The sequence below is a fragment of the Canis lupus genome, chromosome 18 (assembly GCF_003254725.2).
Source record: "Canis lupus dingo isolate Sandy chromosome 18, ASM325472v2, whole genome shotgun sequence".
In the NCBI taxonomy this organism is placed as follows: domain Eukaryota; kingdom Metazoa; phylum Chordata; class Mammalia; order Carnivora; family Canidae; genus Canis; species Canis lupus.
This window is the reverse complement of record NC_064260.1, coordinates 51,629,489-51,648,414: the sequence shown is the minus strand read 5'-3', so window position 1 is coordinate 51,648,414 and position 18,926 is coordinate 51,629,489. Positions and strand designations below refer to the sequence as shown.

The 18,926-nt window shown below is 46.2% G+C and overlaps 1 long non-coding RNA gene across 3 annotated transcripts; it reads left to right on the top strand.

Moving 5' to 3' along the window:
* The first annotated feature begins 325 nt into the window (after positions 1-325).
* On the top strand, positions 326-10,229 carry LOC112659200 (uncharacterized). Of its 3 annotated transcripts, XR_003136265.3 has the most exons (3): positions 1,524-1,538; positions 1,769-9,463; positions 10,130-10,229. It is a non-coding gene; the product is annotated as an uncharacterized LOC112659200 (long non-coding RNA). The 3 variants fall into 3 exon arrangements; XR_007403745.1 differs by lacking the exons at positions 1,524-1,538; positions 10,130-10,229 and adding an exon at positions 326-511 and having other exon boundaries at positions 1,769-7,385; XR_007403744.1 differs by lacking the exons at positions 1,524-1,538; positions 10,130-10,229 and adding an exon at positions 1,180-1,362 and having other exon boundaries at positions 1,769-7,385.
* The last annotated feature ends 8,697 nt before the right edge of the window (positions 10,230-18,926 follow it).

Sequence of the window (18,926 nt, the reverse complement as noted above, 5' to 3'; positions counted from 1 at the left end):
GAATAGCTTCTGGTACTAATTAGCTGTCAGATCACAAACTCCCCAGGTTCCCAGGTCCCTGTTTGAAAAATGAGGTGACCCGACTCATTTCTCCTCTTTCCAGCGCTAAAATCTCACTAAAAATTTTCCAACCCAGAGCAAAACATCAAGCCTGTGTCTGAAGGTTACCGTCTGCATCGCAGTAATATTCCACCCTTAAAGAGAAAGTGGGAAAGAACAATAAACTCCAACACCTTTGCCAGGGGTCACAGGGGTGGGCAAAGGTGGGAGGGTGTCAGTACCTTGGTCCCCCACGCCCCCTTCTGCTCCCCGACACCTTCATGATAACTACTGTCATTTACGGGAGCCAAAGCGGTTTCACAAACAGAAACTGTATCAAGTTCCTGCAATTCCCCGTCACTACTCAGATGCCACTCTACCCTACACCTTGTCCCCGAACTCCATCTTTCCCTCTCGGCATTCCCTGCCTAGAGACCCGCCATCCTGCAGGTTCCACAGTAAAGGCCCTGAGGTAAGAGGTCGGGTGTCAGCCCCTGTCCAGGGCTCCAGGCTTTAAACCCGAGTCCTGGAGTCCCGGGATTTAGTCCCACATCAGGCTCCCCGCATGGATGGAGCCTGCTTCTCCCTCTGCCCGTGTCTCTGCCTCTCTCTCCGTCTCTCATGAATCAAATCTTCAAAACAAAACAAAACAAAACCTGAGTCCCACAGCTCCCCTTTCTCTCTGCTTCAGTTTCTTTTCCTAAACACAAGGCAGCTGCCAAGTCAGCTTCTGAGACTCTTCCACCTCGGGCATTATGCACTAATAAGACCCGGTGACATGCAAACACCCAAAATGTGTTACAATAAACAGCGTTTGATAATTCCAAGGGGATCCTGTGCGAATTTTCAATTAACTGATGCCTTCGATACAACATGGAGGAATGACAAAGGGCAGGAAAAGGGAAGGAAGGGCAGACCCCGGTAGCAAACAGGAAGGAAGGAGGGAGGGAGGCACAACAGCTGCCCCAAGGGAGTAAGAGCGGCCTGAGGGTGGTGAAAGAGCGGAGGGGCGGCCGCAGAGCCCCCACCTCCCCAACCCTGCGCCCCTCCCCCGCCCCGCCAACCTCTGGCACAAACACAGGGTCTGGGGGCGGGGCGCGCATGCGCACTGGCGCCCTGCGACAACCGCCACCGCTCCCGGAGGCGGCCAGGACCGGCTGGAGCCGGTTAGAGCCGGCGGTGCCCGCCCGCGAGCCGGCGCCTCACGAGGGGAGGCGGCGGCTCACGGCTCGCGTATCCCTGCGCCGGGCGGGTGCGGGGTGCGCGCCGTGCCGTGCCCTTCCCCCCAGCCTTTGTCTCCAGCCTGCAGCTGCGGCGGCCCAGGTCTCCGGGCCAGTCCCTGCCCCCAGCCCTCCCCGCGGCCCCTGCAGCCCCCCGAGGGGTCTGGACGTGGGGCAGAGCTTGGCCGAGGGGAGCCGGAGAACACGCGCCCTCTCGCCCCCCACACGTCCCACCTCGCCGGGTTCTCCGCGCAGCCGCATGGCCCCGTGGAAACCTGTGTACGGGAAGCCCCTGGCGCCGTTGCTCCCAATTTGTCCGGCCTCGCTCGCGGTTCACAATCTTGCCGCCCCGGGAAACGAGATTTTTCTCAGAATCTTTGGCACGCGGTGCTTAGTCAGCTTCGCCTTTAGTTGGGAAATTCCAGGGGGTGCTTTGAAAGCAAAACTGCTCAAATTGTACAGAAAGGACGGGCTTTGGGTTTGGTGAAGAGCTTTTGTTTCCCTTTTAGCTCCCGTTGTAAAAACCTCGGAAGTGGAGCCAAGCCAGAGAGAATACGGATTCCAAAGCACAGACTTAGAAAAGCACACTCCTAAGCAGTTTCGCGAAAGTCTGAGAACGTTCCCGGACGGGCTGCCCGAGGTCGTTTCCTCAGAAAAGCCTTCTGGCGTTTGGGGATCAAAGAGGACGCTTAAAACCTGACTTTGACAGTTTTGGGTTTTGGTAACTTTGACGAGAAGCTTGGAAGCTCAGAAACGGTTCACATTTGGGCAGAACAAAAAGTGTGGGCGTGATATTAAAAAAGGCAGAGATGTGGGGGGGTCGAGCTAGCATTTAGGGACCCCAAAGCCGGGACCACTGAGCCCGTGAAGTAACACAAGTCCCCCCCCCCCACCCCCCCCCCCCCGGCCCCCTTCGTGTTGGTTCGGACGCAGGAGGCAGCCCTGCCCCGGAACTACTTGAGACATTTTCTAGAAGTGGATTTCCACGTTTAGTAGAATTCTTAAGCAGATAACCCGGACCGCCCGGGCTTCTCCAATAACAGGGTAATCAGAATGTCGGGGCTAACCTGAGAACCGACTGGCAGGCCCCGAGGCTATTTGGGGGACAAACGGACACTTTGCCGCAGCTAAGATGGCCGCCATCTCCTGACGAGGCTGAGGTTCGGTTACATAATGGAAATAAAAGGCCGTCAACAACTCCATTTCAACCGTCCTTCATAAAGCACTTCATAGTATCTACTGTACTGCCAAGAAAACATGAGGTATTTTTAAAGCTACTAAAAAAATTCCTAAGTAATGGATCTGAAGTTAGGGAAAGCTGTTTGATCTACTTAAATGTGATTTTTGTGCCTAAGTCTTCAGTTCAAATCTACTTGCTAGTAAGTTTTGACTATTCCTGGGTACACGGGGGGTAATCAAGTTGCCTGAACTGTCACGAAAGCTCCAGAAAGTCTTGTAAAGCTAGGTTCTATTTTTAACCCGGCCATGGAACTATTTTTGCTTCCCCTCACAAAGGCGGCGGAGGGTTATTGAAATCGCGGTGTGAGCTGTCTTCCGTCTATAAATATGCCTCTCCCGGGTTCTGCTGCAGGCTTTCAGGCAGCGAGCGCAGAGACGGCTGGTGAGGGAGGAGGGACTGCTTAAGGCGACAGCAGATAAGTTTTTCTTAAAAAAAAAAAAAAGCTAGGAATTAAAGCAATCTTTAGGAAACGTAAATAGGGATAATACTTCTTGAGATATTGCTTAGCATTAAATTCGTAGAGTAGTATTGTAATCTTAAAAAGAGCTTAAAAGGAAAGCAATGAAGATTTTAAAGAGTAGCTTGAGAAAGAAAATGCTCTTTGTAGAAAAAGACGGAGGTTAAGAGATGAAGCTTAATGGAGTGGAAAGAAATCTAATTTTAGAAGAATTGTTGAGAGGACTGCAAAGTCCGGGATTCAATAAATCCTTAAATCTGAGGGCAGCCTTTCAGGTTGTCGTTGAAATGTAAATGACCTAAGTAGAGCCTAAATGTTTTAGACCGGTTGTAGATGGTAAAGATTTAAAAAGTTTGTCTTTTAAAAAGCTTAACTTGAAGGTGTTTTAAGAGCCCTTCAAATTCATGGGTTAGTGATTGCGTCATTTGACACCTAGATCTTAAGCTAATCCTTGCTAAAACTTGCAAATATTAATTAGTGGTAGGATGAAAATTTGAAGAGATTAGAAAATTGAAGTGGAGAACTCGCAAGACCGAAGTACAGGAAGGTGAAGATTTAAAAGACCAGAAGTAAAGGTGAAGAAAAGACTTAGAGAAGATAGGAAAATTGGAAGAAAAATTACACGCCTTTTAGAAGACAAAAATAATTTAAACCTCGAAGGCAGGAAGCAGAAGAAAAAAATATTTAGAGAAGAACAAGGCAACAAGGTCTCAGATACAAATTGAGAAAGCCAGAAATTGGAAACGAGGTGGAAAATAAGGTCAGGGAAAGTACATCAGGTAGAAAATGAAAAGCTAGGACAACCGCTGAATATAGGCACATAAGATAGACGTCAAAAAGAAGATAGAGAAGTTTAAAGCCAAAAAATTGGAAAAAGTAAAAACAGGAAAACTAAGAATTTTTAAGTAGTTATGGAATCTTTCCAAAAGCCCATGAATTTAATTTCTGGTGCAGAAGCTAGATTTGAGGGTGATAAAATTACTGTAGACCGAGACCCAGCTTAGCCCAGGAGCTAGAAGGGAAAGATAAAAATCAGATTAACAGCGTTTGCTACCAAAAAGACTTAAGTTACTTAAGTAGAATATTTCTGGAGTTAAAAATGTGAGGGTCTTTAAATATGGTAGCTTTTAGTGTTCTTGGAGAATTTAAAGAACTTTGATAACTGAAGTAATGCAAGATCAAGAATAACTACCAACTTAACATTCTCCCATTGGACTTTGAGCTAAGATGGTTTTTTAAATCCTGAGGACTAGCGTTAATTGGCAGCAGACCCAGGTACTACGCAGAAGTGGATTCAGTGAATCTAGGAAGACAGGAGCGGCAGACAGGATTCCAGGAGCCAGTGTCGGTGAAGCTAGGACTGAGGAGCGAGCTGCAGTTCGTGGTGAAGATAGGAAGGAAGGCGAAGTCCGGGAGCCAGTGCTGTTTGGTGAAGGAAGGAAGCTAGGAAGAAAGAAGGAGCCCTAACGATTTGGAGGTGAAGCTAGGAGAGGATTCCAGAAAGGAGGAGCCAGTGCGATGTGGTGATGAAGCTAGCGAGCAGCTTGGCAGCTTGGCAGCTTGGCAGCTTGGCTTGGCGACCACGCGGAGGCGGCGAACAGGCGCTGTGGAGGATAGATAGAGGATCCTAGAGCAGCATCCCAGTGTGCGAGGCCCCAGGGAGGACGAGTGGTGTGGTAAAAATACCAGAGATGGGCTAACGTGGTTTTTGTAACTTCAGTATGGTAACGTTAATTTGCTTTTCTAATGGTAACGGGGGAATTGTGGTACTTAAGCGCTAAGGGATTTATGGGGGTGTAGGCCGATTTCCGGGTGTCGTAGGTTTCTCTTTTTCAGGCTTGTTTTCTCATCTTGTCTGAAGCTTTTGAGGGCAGACTTCCAAGGCCTGGAGGAATGGTAGATGGCAAGTTTTTTTGTTTTGTTTTTAACCAATTTGAGGGAAACCAAATGAATTTGGTAGATCAACCTTGAGACCAAATTCTGGCAAGTTTTGTAAGAAGTTTTTAGCTTGGGGTAATGAAGCCTTTCAGTTTTTTGAATAGATGACCTTATTCTTCCTTCACCCTGCATTCAAGTTTTCTAAATGTGGAGTTTGGCTGTGTATGGGGGGGAGAGTTTTTTGTGGGGATGGGGGCGCAAAAATATGTTTTGAGTTCTTTTCCCCTTAGGTCTGTCTAGAGTCCCAAAGGCAAATGACTCAAGGTAACAGGAAAAAAGAAAATCCAGTATCAGGATAATCAGAACACCACAGGTTTACAGTTCTAGAAACTAGAGCACGAGCAGCTCTCACTTTTGAGTTCTGTGGCGGAGCTGTCCATTGGAGAAATGGCTGGTAGTTCTTGTTTTTCCATTTATTCATCAGATATTTTAATACATAACCCTTTAAATTCGTTACATTTACTTAACTTTGGGGTGGTCTTAACAGGGAAGAGGGTTGGGGGAGAAATTTTTCTTTCTAAGATTTTCCACAGATGCTATAGTACTATTGACAAACTGGGTTAGAGAAGGATTGTACTGCTATGCTGTTGGCACGAACACCTTCAGGGATTGGAGCTGCTTTTTTCCTTGGAAGAGTATTCCCAGTTGAAGCTGAAATGGTACAGCACAGTGCAGCTTTGGTTCATACTCAGTCTTCTCAGGAGCACTTCAGAAGAGCTTGACTAGGCCAGATGTTGAAGTTAAGTTTTCAAGTAATGTGATCTTTAACTTTTATTAAAGGGGAGGGGCAAATTTTGGCAATTGATAGTTGGCAGTGGCCTGTTAATGGTTGGGATTGGGGAGGGTTGGGGGTTAGGTAATTGTTTAGTTTATGATTTCAGATAACTCATGCCCGAGAACTTAAATACTTAGGATGGAAAAACTAAAGAAATCTCAACTTCCAAGTTGGCAAGTAACTCCCAATCCTCTAGTTTTTGTTTTCCCCCAATTTTTGAATTGGGCAGCTGGGGAAGTTCATGAAGATCCACTGGATTCATAGTGTAAGGCCTGGGGAAGGAAAGTATAAGGACTGGGGGTTGGTCTAGCCCACTGGCTGACTTAGATATCATCTTGGGAATTTTTTTAAAAATGGCTAAAGTTGTTTGGATATGGTAGTGTGTGGTTCTCTTTTGGAATTTTTTTCAGGTGATTTAATATAACTTAATACTACTATAGGAGCTTCAGAGCAAAGGAAGTGGCTTAATGATCCTGAAGGGATTTCTTCCTGGTGGTAGCTTTTATATTATCAAGTAAGATTCTATTTTCAGTTGTGTATAAGCAAATTTCTTTTCTCTAGTGTAGGAAAAGTATTTTTCCATTAACTGCAAACAAGATGTTAAGGTATGCTTCAAAATTACTGTAAATTGTATATTTTAATCCTTTCTGATAAAAAAGGGGGTGGGGTGTTGTGGATGAGGGCGGGGAAACCTTTTTTTTTTCTGTAGACTTTTTTCAGATAACTTCTGAGTCATAACCAGCCTGGCAAATACGATGACCTAGATGGAGAGGGAACAGCATCTTGGTGAATGATGATAAGTAAAGGCAGAAAAGATTATGTTTCATACCTCCATTGGGGAAAAAAGCATAACCCTGAGATCCTTAACTACTGATGAACGCATTATCTGCATATGCAAAAAAAATTAAGCAAGTGAAACTACCAATTTAAAGTTAATGGAATCTACCATTTAAAAGTTATGGCCTATCAAGCTATACCCACACCCACAAAAAGAATTGATGAGCTGTAATATAATGAATTGATGAGAAATAACAACGAAGATCAAATAACCATCTCAAAATACTGCTTTTACAAAAGCAGAATAAAACAAAATGAAAAATGGTAAAATCAACATTAATCCTGGAATAAAAGAAGCTGAAATAATTCAGAGTGGGATCAAATGGATTGAGAGAAGGCTGTGCTGTTTGCCAATCTTTCGTTTGCCTCAGACAGGTTTCTCTTCATTATCAGAAGAGTTGCTTCATTTCATCTGGGAGCAGAAAACAGCAGGCAGCTGTTAACAGATAAGTTTAATTTGAATCTGCAGTATTGCATGTTAGGGATAAGTGCTTATTTTTAATAGAACTGTGGAGCTCTTAAGTATTGAACTTGGCTGTGTTTCCTGATCCCTTCCTTAGAGGATTTCAGGATTGTGGGGAATTTTCCCATCTAGCCTTTTAAAATTAGGACTTACCGTGGGCTTCCATGATGGGATAGCACACCTCGTTCGGAGGCAAGTAATTCCTTAAAGGCTTTGAAGAGTAGTAGTGCCTTAATCATAAGGCAATGTTGATAAAACTAAGAAAATTGAATCTCTTAAATTCTACAAAAGGCTAGCATATTGTGCTGTTAAGAATCCGATGTTGTTAATCTTGCTAAAGCTTAAGTTTTGTGTCGTGATGTACGTTGTATAGAAAACATTAAATACTTCAAAATAAAACATTTTAATCTAGAGAATGTATGCTTTTAGAAAGCTGTCTCCTCATTTAAATAAAGTATTGTTTGTTTGTAGTTAGTGTTGGGCAATCTTGGGGGGATTCTTCTCTAATCTTTCAGAAGCTTTGTCTGCGAGCACTCTTTAATGGACAAGATCAGGAATTGAGCGGAAGAACGAATTTAACTTTAAGGCAGGAAAAACATTTTATCCTTCGTAAAGTGATGAGCATTTAATAATTCCAGGCACATGGCAATAGAGGCCCTCTAAATAAGGAATAAATACCTCTTAGACAGGTGGGAGATTATGATCAGAATAACAGGTAACTACACCTACACTATTTCCAGAAAGTCAGGGGTCTCTAAATTTGACAGTGGTAGAGTAATAAAATACTGTCAACTTTTCCAGAGTTGCATGTGAACTTTAAATGCTTCTAATCATCTCATCTGATGTTAGCCAGTGTTGACACAACTGGCCTTTTCATATAGGTACTTGGGGGGGGGGCATGTGGGTTTTTAAAGAATTTTCTTTGCAGAGGCTTCATTTCATCCTTCATGAAGCTGTTCAGGATTTTGACTTGCATATAAGCGCTTGGCTCTTCCTTCTGTTCTAGTGAGTGTGAGACCTTGCAGTGTATCAGCATAATATTCAAGTAAACTTTCCCCTGATTTTGGAGGGGAGGAGGGGGAGGGGCTTACTTGTTTTAGCTTTTTTTTTACAGACCACACAGAATGCAGTTGTCTTGACCTCAGGTCTGTCTGTTCTGTTGGCAAGTAATGCAGTACTGTTCTGATCTGCTGCTATTAGAATGCATTGTGAAACGACTGGAGTATGATTAAAAGTTGTGTTCCCCCAATGCTTGGAGTAGTGATTGTTGAAGGAAATCCAGCTGAGTGATAAAGGCTGAGTGTTGAGGAAATTTCTGCAGCTTTTAAGCATTCGTGTTTGTGATTGAAGCCAAGTACCTTTTGCTGTGCTTCTTTAGGTAAAATGCTTTTTGTTCACTTCTGGTAGGGGGGTGGGGAGGGTACTGAAGCCTTTAGTCTTTTCCAGATGCACCTTAAAATCAGTGACAAGAAATAAATTCCAAACAAGCAACAGCCTTCGAGAAATTTAACTGGCAAGTGGAAACGTTTTATCAGTTCAGTGGTCTTAGTGCATTTTCTTTGTGTGGGTTTCTCTCTCCCCTCCCTTGGTCTTAATTCTTACACACAGGAACATTCAAAACAGCAGACGTATGCGAAGGGCCAGAGAAGCCAGACCAGTAAGGAAAAAAAATAGCTTATTTACTTTAAATAAACAGTCCATTTTAAATGTGGGGATTGGGAACCACTAGTTCTTTCAGATGGTATTCTTCAGACTATAGAAGGAGCTTCCAGTTGAATTCACCAGTGGACAAAATGAGGACAACAGGTGAACACGCTTTTTTCTATGTTTACATACCAAGTCAGATCCGTTATGAATAAGTAATTTAGTGTTAAATAGACTTCCAGCTTTATGCTGGAATAAATAGCATGTGAGCAGCTGTTTGTTGGCCTGGGGGTGGAGGGGTAAGGTGGGCGCTAAGCCTTTTTTTAAGATTTTTCAGGTACCCCTCTAAAGGCACCGAAGGCTTAAGTAGGACAACCATGGAGCCTTCCTGTGGCAAGAGAGACAACAAAGCGCTATTACACTAAGGTCAATAAAAATGGTGTCAGCCTCCTAACCCCAGCTTCTGTTAGAAATGAGGACTTGCCTCAACACTTGGCAGACATGCACTGAGGCTCTCTTCGGGGAACGGAGCATCTAAAGGAATGTTTTGAGTACCTTCTGTACCCCTGGGCTTGTCCTGTCCTGACAATTATGCTGCTTTTATAGCAGCTATTTATTTAAAAAGCCCATACCTCAAGTGATGGTTGAAGGGGAGGGAAATGGGGAAAGAGGGCAACCACTTTTCCCTAGCTTTTCCAGAAGCCTGTTAAAAAAGCAAGGCCTCCCCACAAGTGACTACTCTGCCACATCGCCACTCCCTGCCTTTGGCCTAGCGCAGACCCTTCACCCCTCACCTCGATGCTGCCAGTAGCTTGGATCCTTGAGGGCATGACCCCTAATCGGTTTCAAGGTAACAGTGGTGCTGAGGTCTTCTGGTGGGTTGCACTACTAGAAAAGGCCATTAATTTGCCTGCAAATGCTTAAATGTTATTAAAACCACGACTAAATATTATAACACTGTTATCTTGTGGTTAGAACACTTAAGCCAGTGAATGGAGGATAATGTTTGAGACTGTAATGTTGGGTGGGAACATAGACCTTACAAATCAGAGATAGGCATTTTAGTATTGAGGACTGTTGGGGTGGGATTGCAAAAATTCTCTGCTAAGACTTTTTCAGGTGAACATAAAAGAGACTTGGCTAAGCTAGCATCTTAGCTGAAGCAGATACTCCAGTGTTCTTCAGTAGGGTTGTAAAGGTTTTTCTTTTCCTGAGAAAACAAATTTTTGTTTTCTCAGGTTTTGCTTTTTAGCCTTTTCCTAGCTTAAAAAAAAAGCAAAAGATGCTGGTGGTTGGCACTCCTGGATTTCCAGGACAGGGTTCAAATCCTTGCAGTGTCTTTGCTTGAACTACGATCTCTTGTCTTCAGGCCTCCTTCCATTTCCTCTTTTTAGATGTTAGGCTTTGGGATTTGGGGGAGATGGAAAAACACTTCGTGGAATTCAGCCAGAAACCTAAATCTGTTTTTATTTATGTGGGAACCTAATGATAACTGCCTTGTCTCTTTAATTTTCAGGTGGTCCCCATGCATCTAGTGTTTGGAGAAGACTTGCTTTGGAAGTCTTTAAAAATGGAAAACTTTAAAAATTCATATTAATAAAAAAAATTAAAGCTTTTCATTGGTGTGATTCTTTTGTGTATAAACCAAACTCCTGGGGCAGCCCGGGTGGCTCAGTGGTTTGGTGCCGCCTTCGGCCCAGGGCATGATCCTGATAAGTCCCACGTCCCACTCCCTGCATGGAGCATGCTTCTCCCTCTGCCTGTGTCTCTGCCTCTCCTCTGTCTTTCATGAACAAATCTTAAAAAGATCCTGTCCATCATGGGTAGTTGAGGGAAGATGGGGTGTTTTGTGGGGAGGTTCTCCACCTTGTTTGTTGCTGGTTACCATGATATACAGCATGATCTTCAGGTAGGGAGAGGGACTTGGGGAAAGTGGCATAGGGTCAGCAACCTAAAGGATCCAGTAACTTTCCCCATAGGAAAGCTTGCATTGTACTGTCTAGCAGTTGGTGAGCTGGGCCCACAGCATGGAGAAACAGGTGGGGGGGCACACCGATTTCCATTGCTTCTGTGAAAACCCTTTGCAGGCCTAGGGGCACTGCCCCTAAGTGCTGATAAAAACCAGTGCTGTGGGGTCTCTGAAGTTTTGGGCTGATAACGTCCTTAATCCTTGTCAGTGCCTCAAACAAATTGGCCATTGGTTCCTGTTCTGTGGAATGGCCTGGATACCTCGTGATCTTGCCTTGGTTGCAACTAAAATGTTGAGATCGCACGTACACCTACTCTCTAAATGAAATACTTGTCTTACCTGGTGACTAAATCCCTGAGGTGTCCCTGCTTTCTACTCTCAAGTGACCCTATTGCCTGAAGGAGCCTTCCACCCAGCCAGGTTTAGAAGAGTGGGGAACCCAGGTCTAAAGAGTTCACACCCACCAGAGGCTTCCCATCGTGGGTCACTGTTGGCCACACTCAGCCCAGTGAAGGAGGCCTCAGGGAACAGAACTACATTACTGTACTCACAACTCAGGAAGGTGTTACAAGTGGAGAAGCAGGCTTTGGGTCCTTGTCATGGCTGCGGGGCTGGGATTTGATTCCTGGTCTGGCAACACTTAAACTCCTTTTTTCAGCTCATGAACATCTGACATGAAGCCACAGTCCAGATAGGTCAGCAGACCAGCCTCGAACCTACCCATCCTGTGCAGGCAGGGAGACTTTTTCCTTGAAGGGTTGCATCTGAAATAGAGGGAGAGGATAGAGGGAAGCTGAACCATGGTTCCCTGAGCTTGATTACGTGCCTGTTCTGAATTGCTGTCTTTTTTTTTTTTTAATTTTTATTTATTTATGATAGTCACAGAGAGAGAGAGGCACAGAGACACAGGCAGAGGGAGAAGCAGGCTCCATGCACCGGATGTGGGATTTGATCCCGGGTCTCCAGGATCGTGCCCTGGGCCAAAGGCAGGCGCCAAACCGCTGCGCCACCCAGGGATCCCAGAATTGCTGTCTTAATGTCTTTTGGAGAAAGGTCTTCGATGTTTTTCCAGAGTTGAAAGGCTCCCTAGAAGCACAAGACTTCATTGGAGAGCAAGGTAGTAAGAGAGGAAGGCGTTCTACTTGCTAGGGACTACATGGCTCCTGATGCTGAGCAGATTTTAAATTGTCCAGGATTGGAAATGTAAAGACCAGACACGGGGTTAGCTAACCGGAAGATAGAAAAAAGCAGGCCGGAAGCTACTTCTTACCCTTTGAGCACAAAAAGGGAACTCAGAAGAGGCCAACATAAAATTCTCCCAAAGATTATATGCAAGTTAAGGGGCTGGGTCATAATAACAGACAAACCATAGGTATTTATATAACCCTTCAAGCTGTACAAAGGGCTCATACCAGTTGTTTTGGATTTGCTAATCCTAGTAGTGGCTAAAACAAACCTGAATTCAAGTGGTAGCTCCACATTTCCCAGCCTCACAAGCTTCCCCTCAGGCCTCCCAGGCCTAGGACCCAAGCAGCGGATTTCTGACTTCAGTACAGGGGTGACAGCTAGGAGAATGAGAGCTTGGAGGGGTGGGGTTGGATGGGTGGGCTGGGTCGAGGGGGACAGGGTCTATGCTGACCAAGGTGTGGGAGTGTCTATCTGGGTTGTCGATTCAGAAGCCCAGAAAGTCCAGGAGATGTGGCTCTGGCAGGTTGGCAAACTTGGGATGTCACCTGCCCTCTCCAGGCCTTTGTTTTCCTACCAGTTAAATGGGGTCGATGCCATCTGCCTGCCGGCTGTGGTAAGGAAGACCCGACACAGTAATAGGACTGGAAACGAATGAGCTTTTCCTGCCATCTAGTGAATGAATGTAGCATTGCAGGCATTGTCCTTGGAATACTTCATAACACTTGAACGTTCAACAAACATTTTTATTGCTGAGTAGTATTGCATTGTATGGATATTTGAGTTATTACTAGTTTTTTGAAATTAGGAATAAAGCTACTATAAGCATTTGTGTACAAGTCTGTGTGGACATATGCTTTCTTTTTCTTGATATGTTTCATGATAGGTATATGAATTGTTTTGTTTTTACAGATTTTATTTATTTGGGGGGGTAGAGAGAGCAGGAGTAGAGGGGAGGGGCAGAAGGAGAGAGAGAAGCAGACTCTCTGCTGAGCAGTGAGCCAGATGTAAGGCTCGATCTCAGGACCCCAGGATCATGACCTGAGCTGAAGGCAGTTGCTTAACCAAATGAACCACCCAGGCGCCCGAATTGCATTTTTCTTTTCTTTTCTTAAAAGATTTTATTTGTTTATTCACAAGAGACAGAGAGAGAGAGGCAGAGACCCAGGCAGAGGGAGAAGCAGGCTCCATACAGGAAGCCCGATGTGGGACTCGATCCCGGGTCTCCAGGATCACACCCCAGGCTGCAGGCGGCGCCAAACCGCTGCGCCACTGGGGCTGCCCTGCATGTATGTTTTGAACATATTTCTTTGACTATGTGCTTTGCCTTTTCATTTTTTCTGTCTTAAAAAGGTAAAAGTCTTAAATCTTGCATGAACTATATACACAATAACATGAAGGAATTTCAAACTATGTTGAAAGAAAAAAGCTAGTTTTTAAAAAGTACATGCAGTTTGGGGGCGCCGGGGTGGCTCAGTCAGTTGAGTGTCCAACTCTTGATTTTGGCTCAGGTCTTTTTAAAAAATATTTTATTTATTTATTCATGAGAGATACAGAATGCACAGACACAGGCAGAGGCAGAAGCAGGCTCCATGCAGGGAGCCTGACATGGGACTCAATCCCGGGTCTCCAGGATCACGCCCTGGGCTGAAAGCAGTGCTAAACCACTGAGCCACCGGGGCTGCCTTTGACTCAGGTCTTGAGGTCGTGGGATTGAGTCCTGCATCAGGGTCTGCATGCTCAGGATGGGGCATACTTTGGATTCTCTCCCTCTCCCGCGGCTCTTCCCCCCATTTGTACTCTCTAAATAAATAAAATCTGGGGGAAAAAAGTACATATAACCTCAACTCTATGGTCAACTACTCTTCGACAAAGCAGGAAGGAATATCCAATGGAGGGGCACCTGGGAGGCTCAGCTGGTTAAGGGTCTGCCTTCAGCTCAGGTCATGATCCTGAGGTCCTGAGATCGAGTTCTGCATCGGGTTCCCTGGTGGGCGCCTGCTTCTCCCTCTGCCTGCGTCTTTGCCTCTCTCTCTGTGTCTCTCATGAATAAATTTAAAAAAATAAGTAAATAAAACAAGACGACATCAGAGAGGGAGACAAAACATGAGAAACTCTCAATTAGGGGCAACCCAGGTGGCTCAGCGGTTTAGTGCCGCCTTAGGCCCAGGGCCTGATCCTGGAGACCCGGATGGAGTCCCGCGTTGGGCTCCCTGCGTGGAGCCTGCTTCTCCCTTTGCCTGTGTCTTTGCTTCTTTCTCTCTCTGTGTGTCTCTCATGAATAAATAAATAAAATCTTAAAAAAAAAAAAAAAAACTCTCAATCATAGGAAACCAACTGAAGGTCACTGGAGGGGAGAAGGGTGAGGGGACAGGGTAACTGGGGGATGGGCATGAAGGAGGGCATGTGATCTGATGAGCACTGGGTGTTATATAAAACTGATGAGTAGGGATCCCTGGATGGCGCAGCGGTTTGGCGCCTGCCTTTGGCCCAGGGCGCGATCCTGGAGACCCGGGATCGAATCCCACGTCGGGCTCCCGGTGCATGGGGCCTGCTTCTCCCTCTGCCTGTGTCTCTGCCTCTCTCTCTCTCTCTGTGACTATCATAAATAAATAAATAAATAAATAAATAAATAAATAAATACCTTAAAAAAAATAAAAAAAATTAAAAACTGATGAGTGATGCAACTCTATGGTCAACTACTCTTCGACAAAGCAGGAAGGAATATCCAATGGAGGGGCACCTGGGAGGCTCAGCTGGTTAAGGGTCTGCCTTCAGCTCAGGTCATGATCCTGGGGTCCCTGGATCTAGTCCCACATCGGGCTCCCTGAGGTGAGCCTCCTTCTCCCTCTGCCTGGGTCTCTGCCTCTCTCTGTGTGTCTCTCATGAATAAATAAATAAAATCTTAAAAAAAATAGACTGATGAGTCACTGACCTCAACCTCTGAAACTAATGAAACATTATATGTTAACTAATTGAATTTAAATTAAAAATGTTAAAAAATACATGTAGTCTGGCTCCCTTTATGCAAAATTCTCAAAAAATGAGGACTAACCTGAAATAACAGTAGATTTGGAGTTACCAAGGGGCATAAAGAAAGCCTGAGGGTGATGAATGTATTCATTGCCTTGACTGTGGTGTTGGTTTTGTAGATGTGCACTGATGTCAAAGCTCATCAAATTATACACTTTGGATACTTTGTTTATTGTATACCAATAAACCTGCAGGAGAAAGGAAATGCACAAAGAAAAGCACCTTTGGAACACTTTACTGTGTGAAGACGCACAGGAAAATAATGGACTGTCTCTAGCAGCTCCAAGTCTTGAAGCAGAATGATTAAAAAAAACAATGATCATACACCTCCATACAGCAGTGTGAAACTCGGGCTCCGGTCCTGATTCCTGAACTCACTGGCTGTGTGCACTTGGGAAAGTTACTTACCTCTTTTAGGCCTTGTTTTAATTCTTCTGTCAAATGGCCAGAATAATATGTTACCCAGGATGCTGTCACAAAGAACAGGATATATATATTATGTATATATTTATCATATGTATATTTATTTTTACGTATTTATTATAGTTATATATATCATATGTTTATCATATATATTATATATATTTATTCTGAGTACCAGCTTAATCAAAGGGCCTAACAGTGTTTTTTGCGAAGCACACACAGGAGGAGCACGGAGGCAATGCTCTCATCCTGAAGGATTCAGGGAATGGCTTCAGAGAGGCAGAGGCATGTTGAGGGAGCGAGATACTTAGGCTGGGTCTCAGGAAGACTGGCTTTGAGGAAGGCCCCTGGTCTTTGGCTTCAGGGGTGGAGGGGATAGAGTGGGGCAGAGCGGGGCAGCAAGGAGTGTGGGGAGGTTCCGGGCAGGTGAAGACAGTGAGGTGAGTGTTGCTGGACTGTTGGTCTGAGGCCCATGGGATGTCCGAGTGGACGGGTCCGGGTGATCAGAATGGATGCGCCAGAGCCCAAACATGGGTCTTGGGGGGATCCACCAGCTCTCAGAGACCCTCCCCACCATGGTAATGTTACAGGGGCTGGACCCTTGAGGACCATGTGCAGTAGGGGCCTGCACAGACCCTTTTGGCTTCTCCATGCAATTCCGTCAGTTTTGGGCTCTATGTCCTCTTCCTCCTGCCTCTTGAATGTAATTTCATGCATTTATTTGCTTATTCACAAATACTGGCTGAGCACGAGCGAGGCACTATCCTAGGCTTGGAGATGCTGAGAGGAAGCAGCCGGAAAGCATCGCACCCCAGTGGAGCCGCCACCTTGAGGGATGACCCAATGACAGAGACTACTCCATGGTCACAGACGCCAGAAGGAAAGGAAGTGGGGCTTGGGATGGAGACTTGGGAGGTGAGCAGAGGCACAACCATTGGACCCCACCTTCTCTCCCTCTGCCGGCGGCTTTGACATGTACTGTACCCTGCGTGGAGCATCTCAAACCATTTCAGCTCCGGGCTGGATGCCTCCTCCACCTAGGAGCCCTCCACTCTGCACCAGGCGCTCCTTACCTGCTCTGTCTCTCCCCTCATCACAGATCCTGCAGCCCATCCTGCCTACTCCCTCTCACATGCCTCTCCTGTCGGTACCCTGCCCTGCTCACTGCGGTGCTAGCACCAGGCTGCCCTCAATGTGGTCTTCCTAGGCTAGTGCTGCCAGGGTGTCTTCCAGACCCACTGGACTTCCAGAGACCCTTGTCTGCTCCCCACTCATCCACTGTCACTGACCCTGGTAGGGTTCCCATCCAGATTCTGTCTACGCCCTCCTCACCTGCCTCCCCCTGACCTCTGACACCTACGTCCCTGCTTGACTGGCAATCCCTTCCTTGCCCCTAAAAGAACCACCCTCCCCACACACACAGCCCCTCACTGTCCCATCTCTGGCCTTCCCTCATGCCTTTACCCCCTTCTAGAATATTCTCTGCCCTGCTCATCTCCATGTGTAAATCCCACTCCTTCAAGGTCTAGCTCAGAGCTTCCCTAAGTGATGAAGCCTTCCCCAACTGCCCTCTGCCCTCGCTGAAGCTGTCCTGCTCTCCTCCATCCTGCATGTTCTCTGAGCCTCCTGGAAGCTGGCCTTCTGGTTTCCCATCCAAGCCCTGCCTTGGCCCTGGGTCACAACCTGCACTAGCCCGCTCCTTCACCCTTTCTTTTCTTTTTTTTTTCATTTATTTATGATAGTCACAGAGAGAGAGAGAGAGAGAGAGGCAGAGACATAGGCAGAGGGAGAAGCAGGCTCCATGCACCGGAAGCCCGACGCGGGATTCGATCCCGGATCTCCAGGATTGCACCCTGGGCCAAAGGCAGGCGCTAAACCGCTGCGCCACCCAGGGATCCCATACCCTTGACTGGAATACATGTACTACCACCAGGTAGTGGCTGAGATTTGAAGCCAGGCACCCTGCCACACACCCATACACACTCTCTGCGCACTTTCGCCAGCCAACTGTGGCCCAGGCTGGTGACAGAGCAGATGTGGGTCCCATGCCATCAGCCCTGACCTACACTTAAGAATGGTGGGTTCCAAAAAAAAAAAAGAATGATGGGTTCCTGGGAGTCAGGACAAGGGCCTGGTAGGCTGGAAGGAGGGTGGGCTTCCTGGAGGAGAAAGCATCTGAGTTAGGCCTTAGTGAAATGTTGGGGCTCACACCTGTGAGGACAGATCACCCCAAGGGAGGGGCACAGCATGAGCCAAGGCAGGAGGCCGGAAGGCTATCTATCTGTGGGTCACACCCTCAGCTCCAGATGCTCCTCTGTCCTGAGCTGCTCTACACTCCCCCTGAGCTGAGGATCCTTCCCACTGCCCACCCTGCTGCCTCTCCCCAGCCTCTCCTACCTTCATCTTCTCTTGATTCCTTTGTCTCTCTTTTCATTGCTATGAAATTTGTACTATTTATAATATTTTGGTGTCCCCTTGCATTTGGAAGCAGAGCACTTAAAACCACTGATACCTGAGGGCTCTGAACCCTCAGCCCCAGCACAAGCACTTCAGCACACCCCTGCCTACTACTGTCGAGGATCCAGCACCACCTTGTTTTTCCATGTCCCCAAGACAATGCTAATCATTGTCCTTTATGCCTGACCCACTCCTGTCCCTTTGTCTGCTTTCTTGAATCCTGTTCCCTCCTTCTGGGCTCAAGGCCCCCCTCCTCCTCCTCCTCCTCCTCCTCCTCTTCCTTCTTTTTCTTCTTCTTCTTTAATGATTATTTATTTATTCATGAGAGACACAGAGAGAGCGGCAGAGACATAGGCAGAGGGAGAAGCAGGCTCCCTGCGGAGGTAGCCTCATGTGGGACTCATCCCATGACTCCGGGATCACAACATGAGCCCAAGGCAGATGCTCAACCATCAAGCCACCCAGGTGCCTCAAGGTGCTTCTTTGTGAGGTTGAAAATTTTTTCAGCAAGAGTTTCTGAGGGATCAATACTCAGAGCCTATGTGAGAAACATCTATTTGGTTCTTTGTTTTCATTACTGACTTTCCACACCCTCCATAGTTTCTGCATTGCCCACTGCCTCCACCCAGGCCCAACCCCAGCTCCCCTCACTGGACATCCACAACCCATCCCAACTGCACTCTAGATGATTTTTTAAAAAGATTTATTTATTTATTTATTTATTTATTTATTTATTTATTTATTCATTTATTTATGATAGAGAGAGAGAGGCAGAGACAAGGAGGAGGGAGAAGCAGGCTCCATGCACTGGGAGCCCGACGTGGGACTCGATCCCGGGACTCCAGGATCGCGCCCTGGGCCAAAGGCAGGTGCTAAACCGTTGAACCACCCAGGGATCCCCAATTCTTTTTTTTTTTTTTTTTAAGATTTTATTTATTCATTTATTCATTCATTCATTCATTCATTCATTCATTCATTCATGAGAGATAGAGAGAGAGGCAGAGACACAGGCAGAGGGAGAAGCAGGCTCCATGCAGGGAGCCTGATGTGGGACTCCGTCCGGGTCTCCAGGATCAGGCCTGGACTGAAGGTGGCGCTAAACCGCTGAGCCACTGGGGCTGCCCTAGATGATTCTTTTACTCCTAGTCTCTTCTCAGGCTGTTGCTAGATAGATGTTTCTTTTGTTTTTGTTTTTGTTTTTGTTTTTTTAGATAGATGTTTCTAATGTGCAATCTGTGCCCCCCAC